Source organism: Chelonia mydas, chromosome 13 (genome assembly GCF_015237465.2).
Source record: "Chelonia mydas isolate rCheMyd1 chromosome 13, rCheMyd1.pri.v2, whole genome shotgun sequence".
NCBI lineage: Eukaryota > Metazoa > Chordata > Testudines > Cheloniidae > Chelonia > Chelonia mydas.
The window spans coordinates 6,659,064-6,678,760 of NC_051253.2; the positions used below are offsets into that span (position 1 = coordinate 6,659,064).

At 42.3% G+C, this 19,697-nt stretch overlaps 1 long non-coding RNA gene across 1 annotated transcript in view; it reads left to right on the plus strand.

Annotated features, from left to right (window-relative positions):
• LOC122462645 overlaps positions 1–19,697 on the plus strand; it is a 309,415-nt gene that overhangs the window by 68,768 nt on the left and 220,950 nt on the right. The window contains exon 2 of the long non-coding RNA XR_006285332.1: positions 19,266–19,333. This is a non-coding gene — a long non-coding RNA (uncharacterized LOC122462645). The remainder of the gene's footprint in view (positions 1–19,265; positions 19,334–19,697) is intronic.

Genomic DNA, 19,697 nt, shown 5'->3' on the forward strand with positions numbered 1-19,697 from the left:
TGTACCACAGAAATAGCACTTTGGAAACTAGACTTTAACACCTGTCATAGGTTTATTTAACAAAGCAGTGTTACAGCTGTTAGAACACAAGACTCTGACTCAGGCTCCCTGCATTCTATTTCTGGCACTGACCTACCATGTAACTCTGGGCAAACAATTTACTCTCTCTGCCTTAGCTTCTCCAGCTGTAAACTCTCGATAATATTTGTCTACGTCACTAAAGTTATGAGGTTTGGCTGATTAATGTTTAAATCCATACTGGCTATCTTTGTAAAAGATATGCTGCAGCTTAGTCAGAGGTTAGGGGTTTGATCCAGGAATTACTGGGTGAAGTTCTATGGCCTGCATAATGCAGGAAGTCTGACTAGATATGGCATATAGAGTACAGATAAAGTACACTTATAAAGTTTGCGGACGATACCAAGCTGGGAGGGGTTGCAAGTGCTTTAGGATGATTTAGTTGGGATTGGTCCTGCTCTGGGCAGGGGGTTGGACTAGATGGTCTCCAGAGGTCCCTTCCAACTCTGTTATTCTATGATTCTAGATAGGATAGGATTAAAATTCAAAATGATCTGGACAAATTGGAGAAATGGTCTGAAGTAAATAGGATGAAATTCAATAAGGACAAATGCAAAGTACTCCACTTAGGAAAGAACAATCAGTTGCATACATACAAAATGGGAAACGACTGCCTAGGAAGGAGTACGGCGGAAAGGGATCTGGGGGTCATAGTGGACCACAAGCTAAATATGAGTTAACAGTGTAACCAAAGGGAAAGGACATGCCCCAATTTGCTTGGGGTGGGTTTTTTTACTCATGGGTTGTATTATGAATCCTGTTGGTGGTGTTTCCCCAACATATTGCCACATTGTTTCTCTCTGTTATTAAAAGGCTTTTTGCTACACTCAGACTATGTGCTTGCGAGAGGGGAAGTATTGCCTCTTGGAGGCGCCCGGCGGGGGTGGTACATATTTGTCCCAGGTCACTGGGTGAGGGCTCGAGCCAGTTTTGCATTGTGTTATTGGAATGGAACCCCTAGATACTGAACCCGGCCCTTGTTGCTGCCAACTCTGACAGGCAGAAGGGTTACATAAGCAACACACGAGAAGTAATTCTTCCGTTCTACTCCACGCTGATTAGGCCTCAACTGGAGTATTGTGTCCAGTTCTGGGCGCCACATTTCAGGAAAGATGTGGCAAGTTGGAGAGAGTCCAGAGAAGAGCGACAAAAATAATAAAAGGTCTAGAAAACATGACCTATGAGGGAAGACTGAAAAAACTGGGTTTGTTTAGTCTGGAAAAGAGAAGACTAAGAGGGGACACATCAGTTTCCAAGTATGTAAAAGTTGTTACAAGGAGGAGGAAGAAAAAATGTTTTTCTTAACCTCTGAAGATAGGGCAAGAAGCAATGGGCTTAAATTGCAGCAAGGGAGGTTTAGGTTGGACATTAGGAAAAACTTCCGAACTGTCAGGGTGGTGAAGCACTGGAATAAATTGCCTAGGGTGGTTGTGGAATCTTCATCATTTGAGATTTTAAAGAGCAGGTTAGACAAACACCTGTCAGGAATGGTCTAGATAATACTTAGTTCTGCCCCGAGTGCAGGGGACTGGACTAGATGACCTCTCGAGGTTCCTTCCAGTTCTACAATTCTATGATATCTTAATGGTCCCTTCTGGCCTTAAAATCTATTAATGTTTGTAATGTGCGTTGAGATCCTTAGATCAAAGGCAGTGTATAAATGCAAAGTATTATTATGTTACGTTCTAACAAGCTAGTTCCTAATGATTTTTTAATCTTGTTTCCTAGAGCTTTGTGGGCTATTTCTTTTATTTTCTGAACAAAGAGCCTTAGCTCCTCACATGGTGTCAAGTATCAGGGGTAGCCATGTTAGTCCGTATCCACAAAAACAACAAGTAGTCCGGTGGCACCTTAAAGACTAACAGATCTGTTAGTCTTTAAGGTGCCACCGGACTCCCTGCTGTTTTTAGCTACTCACAGTGGCCCTGAAGGAGTGAATAATGCATCTGGCCTCCATATTGCAAAAGGCACCAAACCAAGGCTCCGGCAGCACTAAAGGCCACACAGATTTATGTTAGTGGAAAAGATACTTGGGAGAGTCAGAATTTTTTTCAGATCAAAAGTTTGAATCCTGACTTCTTTTAATTAAAAATAAACGTGGTGGTTAAAATTCCCAGTTGGCATCTGTGATGTTGCACCCAAGAGTTCCAAGGTTTCCATGACATCATACAGTAACCATGGAGCCTATCAGTTAATTAAATACTATATCCATGTATTCTAGTTAATTGATGCTTCCTTTACATGGTTTATTGTCTGCAAACTGGTATTGCTTCTGTCTCACTGAGCAAATACAGAGAGAGAGAGAGTGAGGGGGAGAGTCATTGTGGGATGTTGCAGCTCCTGGCTAAGGGAGAGGGAGTTGCTGGCACTGATCTCTCTCTGGTGTGGTGTGCACTGGGGACTCCTCCAGGAGAGCTCATTTTGTGTGTGACCTAAACTCCAGGGGGGTTTCTGCTACTGTGCAGGTCAGGAAGGGAATTTTTTATTAATGATCTGACCTGAACACTGGGCACCAATCACAGGCTAAACCAAGCCAGGCCTTCTAAGGGCCCAGCTCTATAACAGGCTTCCGTGAGCCTGCCCACATGAGTAAGAACGAGTAGCATGGGTGAGGAATGCAGGGTTGGGGCCAGGACGCTCTGTTAGGTTGGCTGATTATGATTGCACAACTCAGCTGTGGTGCTACCAGTTGTGCGCAAGGACTGCAGTGCCCAGCCATGACTCCGCTACCGCTGCCAGCACTTGAGAGTATCTGGGAAAATCTTGATTACCTGCAGCAGAGGCTGACCTGGACCAAATTGTTAGGAAGCGTTCTTGATGCCTTTCCAGGATCTACATTATTTTGAAAGTCAAGAAATCAAACTAGGCTCTGTGTGCTAATATATCACAAGCCAGCATTAGGGTTTGAACTCAAGACCTTTGGCTCTACACACAGACAACTGCCACTTGAGCTAAAGGACTAAACTCCTTAGCTGAGGGCAACCGCAGGAAACTATCTTCTGTGGATGAGCCACAGGGTTAGAGGCACATAGTGCACCCTGAACAATGGGTTACGCTAATCAATGCTAGTCACCTTGACTATGGTATTGAATACAATGGTACATGACAAGCCCAAAATGAATATATGAGCTTATCAGCTGACAGTGCGTTTGTCTTAAAGAATGAAAAGCTGATAACAGTCCACTCTTTTTATGAAAACTCTACCTGATATGCACCACTTCTGCACATCCTGATCAATCTCTGCTTTCTATTGCTTAGCAAACTTAGAACTTGTAAGAGGCTATTGTGGTCAAATCAGTCCCATGTGATCTTGATGACTTATGGCTTTTGGAATATAGCTGTTGCAACACTTACTACCGGTAAAACATAAAGGTCATCCCAGTCTCATTTGTCTAGTTTAGGTCATACTTTACTCTCTTTTCTTGTCTTTATTAAAATCAAATTAACTTGCAAATGGGAAAAGAAGTGACTATTTTGTTTTGCTGTAAGTCATTAACCCAAGGGTTCCAATAAATCCTTGGCGTAAACACTTTATCCTCAGTGGATTTGCAGTAGGGATATATTTGACTCAATCTCTTGACACTGTGACTAGTTCTGTCCTTCTTGTGAAGAGATTTCCAACTCTGTTGAAATGGGTGGTAGGACTGGGATATGGACAAATGGTCACTAGGGAACGAGACTGAGACAACTAAATTCACTTAGCTTGTGACCAAACCCAGTTCTTAACCCAGGCATCCAGATTGGAAAAGCGAGGGCATTTCTTTGCTCTGCAGCCTAGTGTTGTGTGCTGGGCTACAGTATTCTTTCTTAAATCAAGATGCTGAGCTTTATTTATCATGTCTGTACTGTATATGACTCTGCTTAAACACCCAAATTCCTCCCCTGGGATATGCGGGGTGAGTTGAAACCTAGGAAGGAATCTCTGGATGGAGTGTTGTCTCTGGTTTCCCCAAGTCCTGGGAGGTCTCAATTTCATTCCCCTCACTCCTTCCATACATCTGGAGTCAATTTAATGAACCCTACCCAAACCAGGTGACGACAAAGTGTAACTGACTGACTGGTTACATTACAGTATAACTGAATATTTCATTTGTATCCGCATAACTCAGACTAGTTACCTCCCCTTCTAATTGTTAAAGATCAATACTGAGATGCATTTTAAGGGCAATGGAGGATGAGTTTACACAGCACCTGCCCACAATAGGCCTGGCTTAAGCCAGTGTTACTGGACCCTTAATTCTCTGATCACTCACACTAACACGTGCTGCATCTCAGTAGAATTTGACGCTAGATGGTTAATCTCTCTGTGATAAATGAGGCTTATTCAGTTGCTTCCGACCGTACCTAAATGTTTATTTTATTTGTTTTACATCATACGCTGTTATGGATACCAACAGGACCCCTCAGTGTTTTAAGATTTCCTGTTCCGTAGAAAAGTTCTGTCAAAAGTCAATAAGCATTTTATTTGCTCTTGGGGTGTCCAGTCTTTTTTCAGCTAATTACTGCAGAGATTTCAGCACTGCTTGCTTCTCTCCCCCGCTTCCCCCCAGCAAACACTTCCATTCTTCCAGAGTCCACATTGAACAAATGCAGAACTCTTGCACACTGAGACTGGTCGAATTAAAAGAGAGCCATCTGCTCTGAAAAGTGACCACGAAGAATGATATTATGAGGTTCCATGTTTACTCTCACTCAGTAGTTCTCAGGTTAAGTTCTCTCAGGCTTACAATCAAAATATGATGGACCAGATCCTCATTTGGTGTAAATCAGTGTAGCTCCACTGACTCTGTGATGCTAAGATGACTGACAGCAGTGGAGGAGCTGGCCTAATACTTTTGCCAGTGCTGCAAATTCACCCTGGGATCTGAAAGTCAAGCTGGGTTCCTTCTGCCTTTCACTGTAAAGCCAATAAAACTCCCTGTCCCCTAATCCAACCAGGCCTCTTGGTCTCTGCAGCTGCCACTCTATTTTCCTGCTCCTCTCTAACCAGACTCAGGAATGCAACCCACTTACCATAAGTAAGTAAGTGGGGGAAGGGGAGATGATGTAGGAGGGTGAAATTACCTCTTGGAGGATTGAATTCCACCCTCCCCACGAAGCCTGCAGGCCTGGATTCAGTTCATGATCTCCTTTGTGGACTGAACACTGCAGGAGCTGTGTAGCTCTAGTCTGCTAGCAGCTCAATTTGATTTCCGCTTGGGGATGGGGGGAAATATCCCAGTCCAATCAATCAAGAGTTGACTTTTTCTCATTTTTACTTTTTATTTGAGGACACTGCCCAGCCTCTTTCCCGAATGCAAAGTGGCCCTGTCTATTGATATGTTCACTGCAGATAATGCACAACCCATAAGGGGTAAAACACAATACATTTACATGCCATTTCACAATACCCACCAGATTATTGCTGCTCTGATCCTGCTACCATGCTAAATTCTACAACATCAGTGCACTTTGGAAAATGATGCTGCCTTCTATTAAAGGCAGATATTTTTTTAAATGTAAGTCTCTTTAGTATTGCTGTTAGAGGCCCCGCTATGTGGCTCCTTTCACTTCTAATTACTGCACTAGGAGATTACAGTGTGGTATTGGCGACAGGGAAAAGGAGAAGGAAAGATTTCTGTGGTAATTTGCATTTAAAGCTGGCACTCAGCATTATATCTCCCTGTTCACCCATTGTCTATAAACATTTTAGCTCTTCCTTCTGCCTCATCAGAATGAATTAAGCATTTTCATTGCACCACCAGCCTAATTAGAGTCATTTACTATGTTGACACAAAGGGGTTTTTTTTATGAGCATCTCAGCTTTAATACATGGCGGCAACACTGGAAACCTCTGATCAAAAGGTAAACATTTGGGGGTCAGGGATATTTTTCAACATTCTTGCCTGAGTGCAAACACGTTCCTCAAGAGGTGACTGGCTCCTGGCTCCACCAATGGCAGCAGAAGTTTGCCCCCTTCATGCGCGGCACGGGCTGGTTCTATTGGGGGTTCAATGGCACTTGTTGAAAGAGGTTTGACTCAGCACAAAGGGTGTCTTTGCGCTTTGCGAGTGGCAAGTGGGCACAAAGGGTGGGTTTGTTTGGGAGGGTGAAATCGGAGGGCAAAGGGAGATATTTAACATGGCTAATGGGGCTGGGGAGATGGCACTGAGTGTGTTAGCGCAAGAAAGAGGCCGGTCTGATTCAGAAAAGGTTGAGGGTTTCTGAACAAATGGGTGTATGTGCCAACTGCGGCCCATGAGAGCAGGCTTACCCTATTATTGGAGTCCCTCCTTCCCTCTTCAGCACCGGTGGACTTTCTACACAGACAACCTGCAAACTCCTATGGTAGAAGTTTAAAATGAGACCCTCATGGCTTGCAGGGAGCAAGGCTATCAGCTATCAGGAGAGGGAAGGGTTTGTCTGTCTGTCTCTTGTCCAGGTAATAGGAGACGAGGTCTTCTTCTCAGCTGGAATGTCCTCATCCAGAACTATGGGGAAGCCGTACTCCTTTGTTAACCACAATTGCTCTTTTTACCTCTTTATAGCCTGCTTTTCAAATGTCAAGCCCCATATTACATGTGTGCTTTGCATCGCTCCCAGAGCAATCCCAGAAGCATGGAAATTGGTTGGGGTCAATTTCATAGAGCTTTTTAATTTTCTTTCCAAGTGCATATTCAAGCACTACTCACCCAAGGAAGGGTCCTTTAGATACCTTCTTGTCTGGCTTTAAGGGGTTCAGTAACCCAGAATAAGTTCTCTAAGACTGGCCTTTTGCAGACAGGTCTGTGGTGATCCTCTCCAGACCACTGATAAACAACCAGCATGGATGTTCCTTTACTCTCAGGAGCTAACAGTGTTTGCTTTACAGAAATCATGTGGATTTAAAGATGAAACTGACTTGCAGGTGTAGTGCACCATCATATTTTAAAACATAGTTATCCATCACAAGAACGGGGCTGTACAAAGGCCCCTGGTCCTGGGACTACCATGAAAATCATGTAGTTTCTCACATTTTCACCTGCTTATGACTTATCAGTAATGTGCTTGATTGCTTTGTCGGAGACCTTCAGAGTCAAAGGTTGGTCTTACACATCTGTTCTCTCCTGAGGTTTCTCATCCAGTCTTTATGCTATAGGGGCACTGATCTGCCATATAATGATCAGTCCGGAGATCTCCAGAAGCCCTGACTCAAAATCTTTGAGAACACAATATGCTGTAAAATGTAAAGTCTCGTAGGAATGTTGAATATTCAGTTCAATTTCCACATGGTGAGTAACCAGACTGGGAACAGCCCTGCTGGAATACCTGGAATAAGACAGGGACTCCCTGGCCACTGTAGAGCTGCCAGAATGGTCCTATTCTGGACTCCCTTAAACTCCTAGCAGAAGAGGTGTGCCAGTGGGTAGTGAGGGGGAAAGAGGGTCATGGCCAAAGTGTGCCACGCTTATTATTCTCACCTGACGGGCAGCCACTGCAGTCAGAATGTAATTTACAGGAGCCCAGCTGCTGCTCTGATTGGTGTTTTGACGTGAGCCGGCCCCTAGCTGCCCTGAGAATAGGAGAACCACAGAAGCACTTTAAATCAATAGCGCCTCAGGGGTGATATGGGTCTGTTTGCCTATGTGTGTGTTTGTGTGTAGCTTTAAGGAGAGTCTTTCTTACCTTTTTAAAGATCTGTTTGCCAAATCACTGTGGTGGGTGAAATTCTGTGGCCTGCGTTGTGCAGGAGGTCAGACTAGATGATCATAATGGTCCCTTCTGACCTAAATATCTATGGAAAAATCCACCTGGTTTTTTTTCTTTTGAATTCTGTGTCTTGCAAACCAAGGTTTCAGTGCTTTTTCTCTTCTCTTAAAATAGATGTAAAATGTTTATATTGAACGCACAGACAGAGATGAATGGGGGCCGGCACCCCTAATAGCTAACCAGTATGTCCAAATAATGAAGTGGGGAGGGAGCTTTATGAAGATGGGAACAGATTTTCCAAGCTTTGATGGGCTTATGAGCAGGAAAAATTATTTTAACCATTATAAGAACTTCTAGAGTGTCCTTCTACATAAGCTAAATAGAAAGGGCAATGACGTGCCTTAATAAAGGACGATCTCTCTCTTGCGTGCATCTGGCATCTGCAGGGCAACGTTCTGTAGATGCAGTTGTAAGTCCATAAGCCATTTCAAGGCCTCTTCTGTGACATTGTGGATATTATCCATTTCATGTTTGAATCCAGATGTGGGGCACTGCGTTACAATGTGTTTGACGGTTTGGATGTTCTCACTACAGTCACACAAAGGGGAGTCTTTGATTTTTCCACTTGTGCATCAAGGAGCTGCCTCTTCCATGATTTGTTCAAATGCTGTTCAGTGTAGTCCAAAGTCTGTGAGGCAGGTCAAAACTTGGAGGGCGGCTTGCTGGGTTGGGGAGAATGTGCTTTTTTGGAATGGTGGATGAGGTCCAGACACTTTGTCAATCCCTGGCTTGATGCAGAGACATGAGGTGGTCGCATGTGATCCATAGTGATTTTCACGATTTCAGGCATTGTTGGGGCATGTTGTCTATAACCTGACAGGTGGGAAGTTCCCAGTAGTCTTCAGCACGTTTAAGTTCTTGTGCTGTGGCTATATCTCGATGGAGGTTCGATGTTTGCTAATAGAGAAACACGGTAGAGGTGTTGATTTTAAAGTTTCTTTGATGATTTTGGATGGTTGGACCATGAGTGAAGAGCAGCCTATAGCTGCACCACCCCAAGGAGCATCCAGGGAAGAAATTATGGCTCCCTTGCTCCCGGGGGAAGTAATTTGCTCATACGCTTGACAACCAATAAGTCACTTCCCCCTCCATGATGGCTGGGCTCTTCTGGCTGGTGAACTGGGGGCAGAGTCTGTTCACTACCCCTTTCTGCCTACTCCTCATCCACCCAGTTGGGTGGAGGAAAGAAGAAAACATGTGGGTGGGCCATGTAAAAGTCTGAGGTTTCCTTATGCTCTTACTCCCTTGAATGGGCTCAGTGTGTAAGCCACAATATGGCCCAAACAAAGCATGACATGCTGCTCAGTAAAGAAGCCCAGCTATACTGAGGCAGGCTCAGTAATAGCGAAGGTCCATTAGGTCTTGAGCAGTCAGTCACCTGCACACGATTCAGCACTTCAGCATCCCAGCCCATCACTAGCTAGCCGAGCACCAAAAGTTTCCATTTTGTGGAAAATTCCACAATTTTGAAATTTGTTTTCATTCCGAATTAGAACAAAGAATTTTGAAATTTCTCACGAAATGAGTCAAACAATCAGCAGGCCTTTTTATGTGCGCAGCGTCTCATGAGTCTTGTGGTATCTGGTGCTTTTCCTTAAAGGCCCCAGCGCCCAGCATTGGGGGAATACGCCAGAACCTAAGCCTTCATTTTTATAAAAGTGTAAGTTTCTAGCCCTCATGGTTGTGAAGAAAAGCTTGATATATGAACCTGAAATGATCAAAAACCAGAAAGCCAATAGAAAGAACACAGTAAATGTGACTTTTAAAAAAATCTTGTGATTTTTTTTTAGGGATTGACTCATGATTTTTGAGCCCTGGGGGTTGGTCATACTGTGTACGGGATATACATTTGTGTTCAGTGGCTGAATATTAAGCTTCTTATTTGTCTTGAGGGATGCTTTTTAACATCAGTGGGAGATTTGTCTGAGCTGGGACTGGATCCGTTATTTGGTAGGGTGTGGGAGCCCTCAATGTCTTACAGGCTGCACTCTGGCAAGTCACAGGCCAGATTTAAAACAATCTTGCTAGTTTGTGCAGGTGAACACTTATAGGACGTATAAAGACACCATAATAGAGGCTCAACTTAAATGTATACCCCAAATTAAAAAACATAATAGGAGAACCAAAAAAGTGTCACCGTGGCTAACCAACAAAGTAAAAGAAGCAGTGAGAGGCAAAAAGGCATCCTTTTAAAAAGTAGAAGTTAAATCCTAGTGAGGAAAATAGAAAGGAGCATAAACTTTGGCAAATGAAATGTAAAAATATAATTAGGAAGGCCAAAAAAGAATTTGAAGAACAGCCAGCAAAAGACTCAAAAAGTAATAGCAAACATTTTTTAAAATACATCAGAAGCAGGAAGCCTGTGAAACAACCAGTGGGACCACTGGACTATCGAGATGCAAAAGGAGCACACAAGGATGATAAGGCCATTGCGGAGAAACTAAATGAATTCTTTGCATCTGTCTTCACGGCTGTGGATGTGAGGGAGATTCCCAAACCTGAGCCATTCTTTTTAGGTGCCATGACTTTGGTGTCTTCTGCTGAGAGAGAGTGGTCTGCAAGGTTTGGATCCAGATCCTGGGATTTTTGTTTGAGATCAATCTCTAGCCCTTAATATAAGTTTCTATTATTTTTAACCCTTTGAAATATTTTATCTTTTAAAAAGATCATAGAATTTCAGTTAGCAAGATTCAGATGGGAGCCATTTCACTAACTCCTGTAGTAATTTTCCATCATGCATTTCCTAAGGAACGTTAATTGGCAGGTGAGCAGATTTAGTCATCAAGGTTCCCTGAAGTAAGTATTGTCATGAGGGGCCCAACCCAGATTATAGATAACTAAATCGCTGGGAGATTTCTGAATAACACTTTTCAGACAGCACCTGGCTATTCTGTCAAGCAGGCATGTGTCAGACTGAAGGCAATTGCTCTGTCCTTGACTTGTACCATTGTGTATAAATACTGGACTACAGAGGTCTTGCAACAGGACATGATACCATGTGCCTTATGTTCTGCAGTATCTAAGCATAATGAGAAGAGAAGTGAATTAAGAGGAGGGTGGCAACCTTGGCTCTGTTTTCTGTCTTTTTTATTCCGATTATTATTATTTATCATTCTAATGTTTATATGACACACTTTACCCAGGTGTTTCCATGTGTACCGACGCGGCATTGTCTTCATACCAACATTAGCTTTTCTGCCTATAATGATGCTCATTTTGCCAGATTTGGATGCTTTTATCTTGAGAGCATGGGGAGCAAACGCTGCAAAATCCTCGCTCAGGGTCACACCCTTAGATCTGAAATTGGCCCTCAGGCTGCTTCATTGTTCCAGGGAGGCTGCCACCAGAAGTCTGCAGTTGTGCCTGCCACCCCCAATTCCTTCAGCATCTGTAATCCTACTTTCCCCCACTCCTGCCAGCAGCTGAGAGTTTTGCGAGTGATCTTAGTTCTCCTGAGATCTGCCTCTAGGGCAGTGGTTCTCAACCTATTTATCACCACGGGCCGCATATGCCGCTCTCTATGTTATGTGGGCCGCATCCACACAATAGCTATACTACTTGTATGACCCTGAGGATGTCACATGGGCCGCAGCTGCGTGCTGATTGGGCTGTGGGGGTGAGAACCACCACTTAAGGGCTTTGCATTCCCCACCTCACTTTAATGAGCTGAAATCAGGTTCCTTTTTGTCTCCTCACCACCACCCCATACTGGTACAGTACATGCCCCAGGAACTCCCCATTCCGCCAAACCTAATGACTAAGGCTAAAGGATTACACAAAGAGGGACTGTGCTGATGTTACTTGCCTATTCATCAGAGCCATTATTGTCTCATGCACTGAGATCCCATTTCTTCCTCCCCACACACACTCCTATGGTGGTGCCTGTAACATCCTCCTGCAGTGGGGTGTGACTGAGTATGCTTCAAGTTCCTTCTCTTTTGAGAAACTAAAGGAGAAACTTAACTCCATAACCCTTCAAGGTCTGGATAAAGTCTGAGGCTGACGCTTCCACTGAACTCCCTACACCAAATGCTAATCTTTAGTGTGAGGTGATATTATGGTATGGTGGCTTTTGAGCTCCTAGACTTTCTAGGGCTGATTTACTCCTGGCAGCCGGAGACCATGGTTCTTGCAATGCATAAAATAGGCAGGACAACCTGGAGAATAATACACCATGTATAAATTGGGATGGCATATATACCTGGGGCACCTCTAGCTACCAGCTGATGAGTGGCAGGCTACGCAGCAACTCACTTCATTATATACCTTATTGGCTACAAGAGAAGAGGTGTTGCTCAAATCCTCAAGTTTTCTGGCCTTTGTGTGTCTCTTCCAGCCAGAAACTGGTGAATAGAGCATTGGCCTGGGACTTGGGGAAACTGGATTCTACTCTTGACTCTGCCACTGGTCTGCTGGGTGACCTTGGGCAAGTCACTTCCCCTCCCTGTGCCTTAGTTTCCCCATCTTTAGAATGGGGCTAATGAAGCTGACCTTTGTAAAGCACTTTGTGATCTACTGATGAAAAGCCACTATATAAGATATAAGATATAATAAGATATTATTATTATTATACTCTAACAACTTCAAAGAATTGACTTCAGGGGCCAGAGATACTAACCCCAGATTATTAGCTGAACGGGTTACTCAATGTGATATTTTGGTGCTCATAGTTTTTCATTAGTGTGTTTCGCCTAATTACTAACTGGTTTGAACCTCCACACATTAGAAAATTTGACTCCAACTAGAGAATGCTTCGGCTTATGTTCCACATAGAAAAGACTGGAAAAAGGGGCAGAAAGGGGAAAAAATCTGTTGGGGGAGGAATAGGATGGAAAAAAGCAGAGTGGGCAAATCAGAAAACAGACTGTGAAAGCAGAAAAAAAGAGACGGAGAAGCAAATTCTGAAGAGGGAACAAAGTGAGTTTCGCAAAAAGAAAAGGAGGACTTGTGGTACCTTAGAGACTAACAAATTTATTTGAGCATAAGCTGTAGCTCACGAAAGTGCTCTAAGGTGCCACAAGTATTCCTTTTCTTTTTGTGAATACAGACTAACACGGCTGCTACTCCTGAAAAGTGAGTTTGTATCTATCTATCCATGCGTGCCTATATATATACACAGCTCTGTGTGTGTGTGTGTGTGTGTGTGTGTATATATATATATATACACACACATACATAAAAAGAGAGAGAGAGAAACACACTATATTATGGAAGCACCAGGGTATACCATGTATAAGGCAGCCATTCCTGCCAGACTAGTTTTACAAGAGGGGTGTCTGAGAGGGGGGCGTGTTTTTGGTTGACTGGTTTTGTTATCCTTGAAACATTAAATGGGCTTCTTTTTAGCTATGTGGGTTGTGTTTGATTTGTTTTTAGATGACAGCAACAAAAATAGTTGAGGAACTCAAATTAGTTTTGCAATGGCAGCCTTGCCCCCCACCAGTTGGAGATGATGATCAAATATCCAACTCATTGACTTTTGACCAGCTGTAGCTCTTATATTATCCATCCACCTCTGCCTGTTAAAGCTATTGCTGTCTTGACACACCCAGTGTATGGAGAGAGAAGGGATTTCAAGTGGAAATATTTTCCTTGAAAATCAGTGAGATTTAAAAAATGAATTTGAAAGATTTTTTTCCACTGAAAAGTACAGTCAAGGACAATTAAAGCGTCTGAATTAGATGAGCAAAAGCTAGAAAATTCAGAAACATGGCTCAAAACTCTGTGCTGATGCCACCAGCTTTAACTCACCCCAGTGTGCTGGAATAAAAATACATAGTGACAGGAGGTAAGGCTGGGAGCATCAGACAAGATCCTGAGACTTAACCCTGTATGTCCTGTTCTTTCTGTAGGTTTCCAGTTGGAAACATAGATTCTGAGTTTGGATTTTCATTATTTTAATAGCTTCTATAAAAGTTGCCTTTTATCTAAAAAACAAATTAAATCCCCTCCTGATTCCATATCTATCTAGTGTGTATATACTGTCCTTTGTGAATATTTTAACCTTAGGATCATGGGCAATAAAAACCACAATTTTGAGTTCTTGGCTTAGTGCAGGTGCCGTGCCTAAAAGGGAAATTTCGGAGCTAATGCATTCTGAACATGTCAATGACCAAAATTAGAGCATCTCGGATACCCCTTCTCTCACTAAATGGAAAACAGAATTTGATGCACATGGAACTGAGGGATAAAATTGGCAAATCATAGGCAGGTGCTGAGCAAGCTTCTGCCACATGAATTTGTTAATGCGTCTTAATCCTGACCTGAAACACCCCAGCTTGCTAGTGCTATGTCCTCTCCTGACCAGAGACTGCAAAGATTGAAGAGTTGTAATGCACTGTGTTATATTTTATCATAGGCAAACATCAGTGACACCACTGACTTCATTTCACTTGTGACCTAATTAGAATTTGAACTCCGTTCCCTAGCTGGACTCTCTCTTTTTAAAGAATGAAATGGTTCTATAGCATTTGTGGGTTTTTTCCTCCTGTTAAACTACAGAGAGGCATTATTTCACATGAATGAAAAATTCAGATTTAAAAAAACACCTAGATGCATATTTTGTTAGCTCTAAGACAAAAAGGAGACAGCACAGACTACCCCCTTCCATTTCTTTTGCCATCCTTCCATTTACAAATGGCTGAATTGTTGTTTCTCTTCATATTTTGCTAAATAAATACAAGTGCCCCATTGAACTGAGAGTTTGTATACCACAGGTCCGATTTTGATGACTGAAATGCAAACCTCTCCAAATAGGGCAGTACGATGGAAATACGAACTCATACTCAAGTGTGCTAGAAACAGCACCCTGATGATTTGATGCTTTCTGCAACATCACCCATGGCTTGTTGAACCCTTAAGTAATTTATAGATTCGTGCCAGGTGTTAAATATTTGGTAGCAGTAAAATAGATGAAAAAGTTGGAACTACATTGTTAATAGAACGTTGAAATATACCATATGTTTGCTGAGGGAATGGCTGTCGTATTCATAGAGTACAACTTCCATAGCAAAACAAAAATGCCAAGTTAATTCCTTTTCTTTATTTTTTATTTTTAATTTTTTTCATAGCCATCCTGTGTGTGTGTGTGCACATCTGTGGAACGTGTATCATCCAGTAAATGACATAAAGATGTACGTGACCCCGGATTTTTTTCTTTAAACAAGGAAAATTGGTTATTCATTTTTAACATGCAGTTGAACAATAATGCAACCTTTGTGCATTGGAGGGGGGACTCTCTCTCGTTCAGCTAAGCTTCACTATTTCTTTCCTCACTCCCGCCACCTGCTACTTAATTTTAAAATTGATCTGGTTTAAATTTTCCTTTTCCCTTCACCACTCTAACCTATGTAAATCTGGATTGCCATGCTTGAATCTGAATGGTGACTTTTTTATTCTGAAGGGGAAGCAACAGAGAAAGGAAGTAAACATTTTTTTTATGTACCTGAAATTTACATACATGCACATGTTGCTGGATCAGTCAACATCACCTAGAAACCCCTACTGTACTGTAAAGCCCAGCTATTTCTGAACCTTTTCAATTCAGTAACTGACAAAGACAAAAGTCCAAATGCTAGGGGACTATGTTCAGGTTTTCACCACTACGCATCAGAGGTATTAATTGCAGCTATTAATATCCCTCAATACAGAAGGAGATTCATAGCTGTGTGTCCTGTAGACACATCTTTCTGTGAAATGGTTGTGTATATAATACAAAGAATCTGAGAGAGAGTTTTCAAAATAAATCAGGGAGTGGGAAGGCAATGTAAGAGAACGTCTTGTCCCAGATTTTTGAAGGGAATGGTGCTTTGAGGTTGCTGAATTCACACAGTTTGATTTCTGGCCAATAATGTTGTATTTAATTTTAATTTAATAGAATATTTTAGAGTGTGCAGGCACATTTTGAAAAATGATAATTATCAGATATGCAGTCCTCTTCATAATCATACTACATCACCAGTACATGGGTAGGGAACGGCACCTCTCAAAACTGAAAAAGCTTTTTAATGAATCATTGTTCTTGAACATTATTTTAAAATCACATTCGATTTACCACAAGACTCATTTTTGGAAGTCCATATAGTCTGGACCCTGTTTAAACAACAAAATAAAAATTCTCTATCCCTTGACTTCCATCACAGCAGAATCCTCAGTGCTATTACACTAGGAATGGTGTGGGGGATCCCACTGTGTTGTTTAAAATCAGTATTATTGCTTAGCTATGTATTTGGAATTAAATCTTGTGGCATGTTTTAAAAACTTGATGGAAAAATGTGACCTTCTAGTTTACCTACAACTGTAGTGGAAGACAGTGATCCTAGAAGAAGGTCATTTACTGGTGAAATAAAGTAAGCCATAAAACCTGGAATAGGATGTATTATTGTCAGTAAAAAACATAAAGGAAAAAAAAACCACATGCAATCACCAGCATAAGAAGATTCTGAGAAGGACAGAGGGAGGCGGAGGAGAGAACAAGAGCAGCCCCTGTGGCAAAATGGTTAAAAGAGAACAATAAAATCCAGTAAAAAAAAAAAAAAAAATCAAGCAGTCAAGTAGTTAATTGACTTTGCTTTAATCAGCCCAATGAATATTCATTAGTGTGCTGGTCCTAATCATGGGGGCCATGTTGTCCGCATTTAGTAAGCGCACGCTCAGCATCATGCATGCCTCAACAGCTTCCCTTCCTGTCTGCACTGACATTAAATTTAGAGGCTTTACGCCTTCACTAGCTTGCAGTTAGCACTGATTGGCCCAGCTGCTCTACTTGAAAATGCCATAGCAACCCCTGGCTGGTTGCCTAGCAACATTTTTTTTTTCTTTTTCTTTTTTTTTTTTTTTGCAAAGGCCAAGCCAGTAATCCATAGGCTTAGTGTAGATAAAATGCCTTTGTGTGTGTGTGTATGTGTGTGTGTGCTAGTATAGATATATAAGTCTGAGAGAGAGATTGAATGGGAGGAAAGCACTCCTGTCTTCTCCTGCGTAACTCTGGCTACTACGGCGAGTGCCTGATCTTCTTCCAGTAGAATCAGGTGTTTACGGTTTTTTAAAAACTTTTTAAAGTAGGTGTAAAACTACACCAGTTCTCAAGCTATGTGGCTCCTTTCCAGAACCTCATCCAACAGGGAGAAGAATGTACCTCCATCTGCATAATCCCCAATGGGGATCAACTGCTTTAAGAAATACAGGGCCTGATTCGGTGGAGGAACTTAATTCCTATCTGCATAAAGGAGGAGGTTCTGGAAATGAGCTACATGACAAATCAATGGAGTTACACAAATGTGAAACTGGAGTAAAGCAGTGGTGAGTCGGGCCTCTAGACTTCAGAGTCATTGCTGCTTTTCCCTGCTTGCAAATAGGGTGAGAGTCCTAAGAGAGATGGGCTCAACTAGCCAAACTCTGACCCCCATCCAGATTTCAAACACTGAAAAGGCAGCGAAGGGTGTGTACCGATCCAGGGTTTTGGCTCAGACCATTATAGAGACAAGGGCTATTTGTAAAACTCAGACCCAGATCGTAGTTCTGATTTAAAACACCCTCTTGTGGTCCAGAGATGGTAGGATCCAGAGTTGTGGTTCAGGCCCAGTTCTATTCTCTAATACCCACTTGAAGCCTCACGCAGACGTTTCAGGGCTGCAGGAGTCCTTAACTGGTTATGATGACTTTCAAAGCCTTTTAACTAACCCTAATCCCTTTTACAAATGAAGGGCCTCACCCTGTGTAGTGCTGACTTCAATGGGAGTTGGGGGCTGCAGAAAGAAACACAAAAATAGTCCAGTCCCTTTGGACTGAAGGGGGTGCGTGAGTGTGTGTGTGTGTGTGTGTGTGTGTGTAATGTACATTGTGAGGCACTGACATAGCATGATGATGGGAGCTGTATAAGAACCCAAATAGCATCTTTCAGAGGATCAAGCAGTAGGCGCTTTCAAAAAGCATTACTCTTTTTTTAGTGTTTTCCCCCTTTCTTATGGGCCTTTAGTTGTTACAAGTCCAAGATTAGTTCAGAAACTTATAGAGGAACTGGGCTCGATCACTGCCCTCTGCTTACTAAGAGTATTTAAATAGTTATAATTATTATCATGAATGATAAAAGTGGCATTCCCAGCTCAGGGTGTATGCACATGATTTATTAAAAGCACAGACAAAATCTACCTGCGTTCAAAGGAGAAAGAGAAAGGAGCTAATTCCTCCCACCCCCAAACTGACAAACACCCTCTGTTCCACCCACTATGTTACTACACGGGGAAACCTGAGAGAAGAGATGAGTCTGTCTCTATGCTCCGAAGGTCACACTGTCAGACCAGGTACAAGAACGAATTCTAGATGCTTTCTGGGAGAATGCTCTGCCAATGATGTTTAAATCTAGGGATGTTTGGCTCAAATGCGCCAATTGACCTCAAGAACCATGGCAAAGCCAGCTTTCTGACATCCAGGTTCCAACATATGGAATTGCACCTGGAAAAAAATTGTGTGAATTACTTGTTCTTGTGATCATGCTTGGTTGATAATGTTTGTGAATAGGAACCGTCCACTTCCATCTGAGTACACTTTGAAAACTGGATGGGGTCTGTTCAGCAGAAAGGATCAATTCATTTTGTATAGGGTTTGTCTTGTCAAATATCAATCCTGAGGATAATGTTACTATCCTCTGAAGTTGAGTTTCCATGGCCCTGTTGCTTGTGTAGTCATTCTGTACTAGTAACATTTTTCACCCTCGTAAAAGGTGCTCGTATAAATGACGACACAAGGTGAAGAGCAACGGAGGGTTGGACCTTCTGTCTTTTAAATCAGTACAGTGCCAAAAAGAGCTGGCTGAAGAATAAGAATTGTGATTTGTGAATATGCTCACAAAGGAAACCACCAAGTTTAGTTCATGTGGTCCAACTGTTCGTTCATGTTCCAACTGTTCGTTCTTCAGAAGCATTTGGCCAACAGTTGAGTATTTTGCTGTAATGGTCATGAATTGTGAAAATGTCACAAAAGTTATTGTGATTGGAAGTGTTATTTATCTGTTACAGGAAATGTGTTATTGTTTCAATCATCCAATCAGGGAATAGAAAACATACCTTGTGATTTGAATGATAAACCGAACAAGGCAAACAACTAACAAAGGCTATGTCTACACTACAGTTTGTCAGCATCATTTATGTCGCTCAGGAGAGTGAATAAACTCCCCCTCCCCTGCCTCAGTGATATAAGTTACACCGATATAAGCGCTGGCGATGACAGCGCTATGTTGGCAGGAGAGCTTCTCCCACTGATGTAGCTACTGCCACTCATGGGGGCTGGAGTAGTTAAGCCAACAGGCTCTCTCCCACTGGCTTCGAGCAGCTACATTAGAAAGCTTACAGCATGCCACTAAAAAAACCAAACCAAACAATCTAAGCATTTATACAAATGAGTGTGATTTTTTTTAAAGTAGTGAATTTAATGTAATTTCCTATTTTGGTTTGTTCTTACAGATTTGTTGCTGGATACCAAAACTTCTGTGAAACAGTCCCTGTGGCCCGTGATGGAGAGAAGGAGACAGGTAAGCTTTCGGAGACACTTGTGTGCCTTAAACAAGCTCTAGACTTGGAATACTCCAGCACTGTATTTGCTGCTCAATGGAGTCAACATTAGCACTAATATGTATCTTTTTTCCCTCTCAAGACATAGAACTATGGAAGTATTCTCCTACTCAAATACTGTTACTTAGGTAGAGAGGCCAAGCCGAATCCAAGTCTGGCATTCTTACTACTTTCACGCAAAGGTTGCTTAGAACCATTGCTTGGTACCATTTCATGGCTTGTACCTCCAGCGAAGCTGAAAGTAGTGCATACAGGGAGCTGGAGGTCAAGGGGTAGATTTGGCTGGAAGGATACATTGCAAGGACTCCATCTGAATCTTACCTG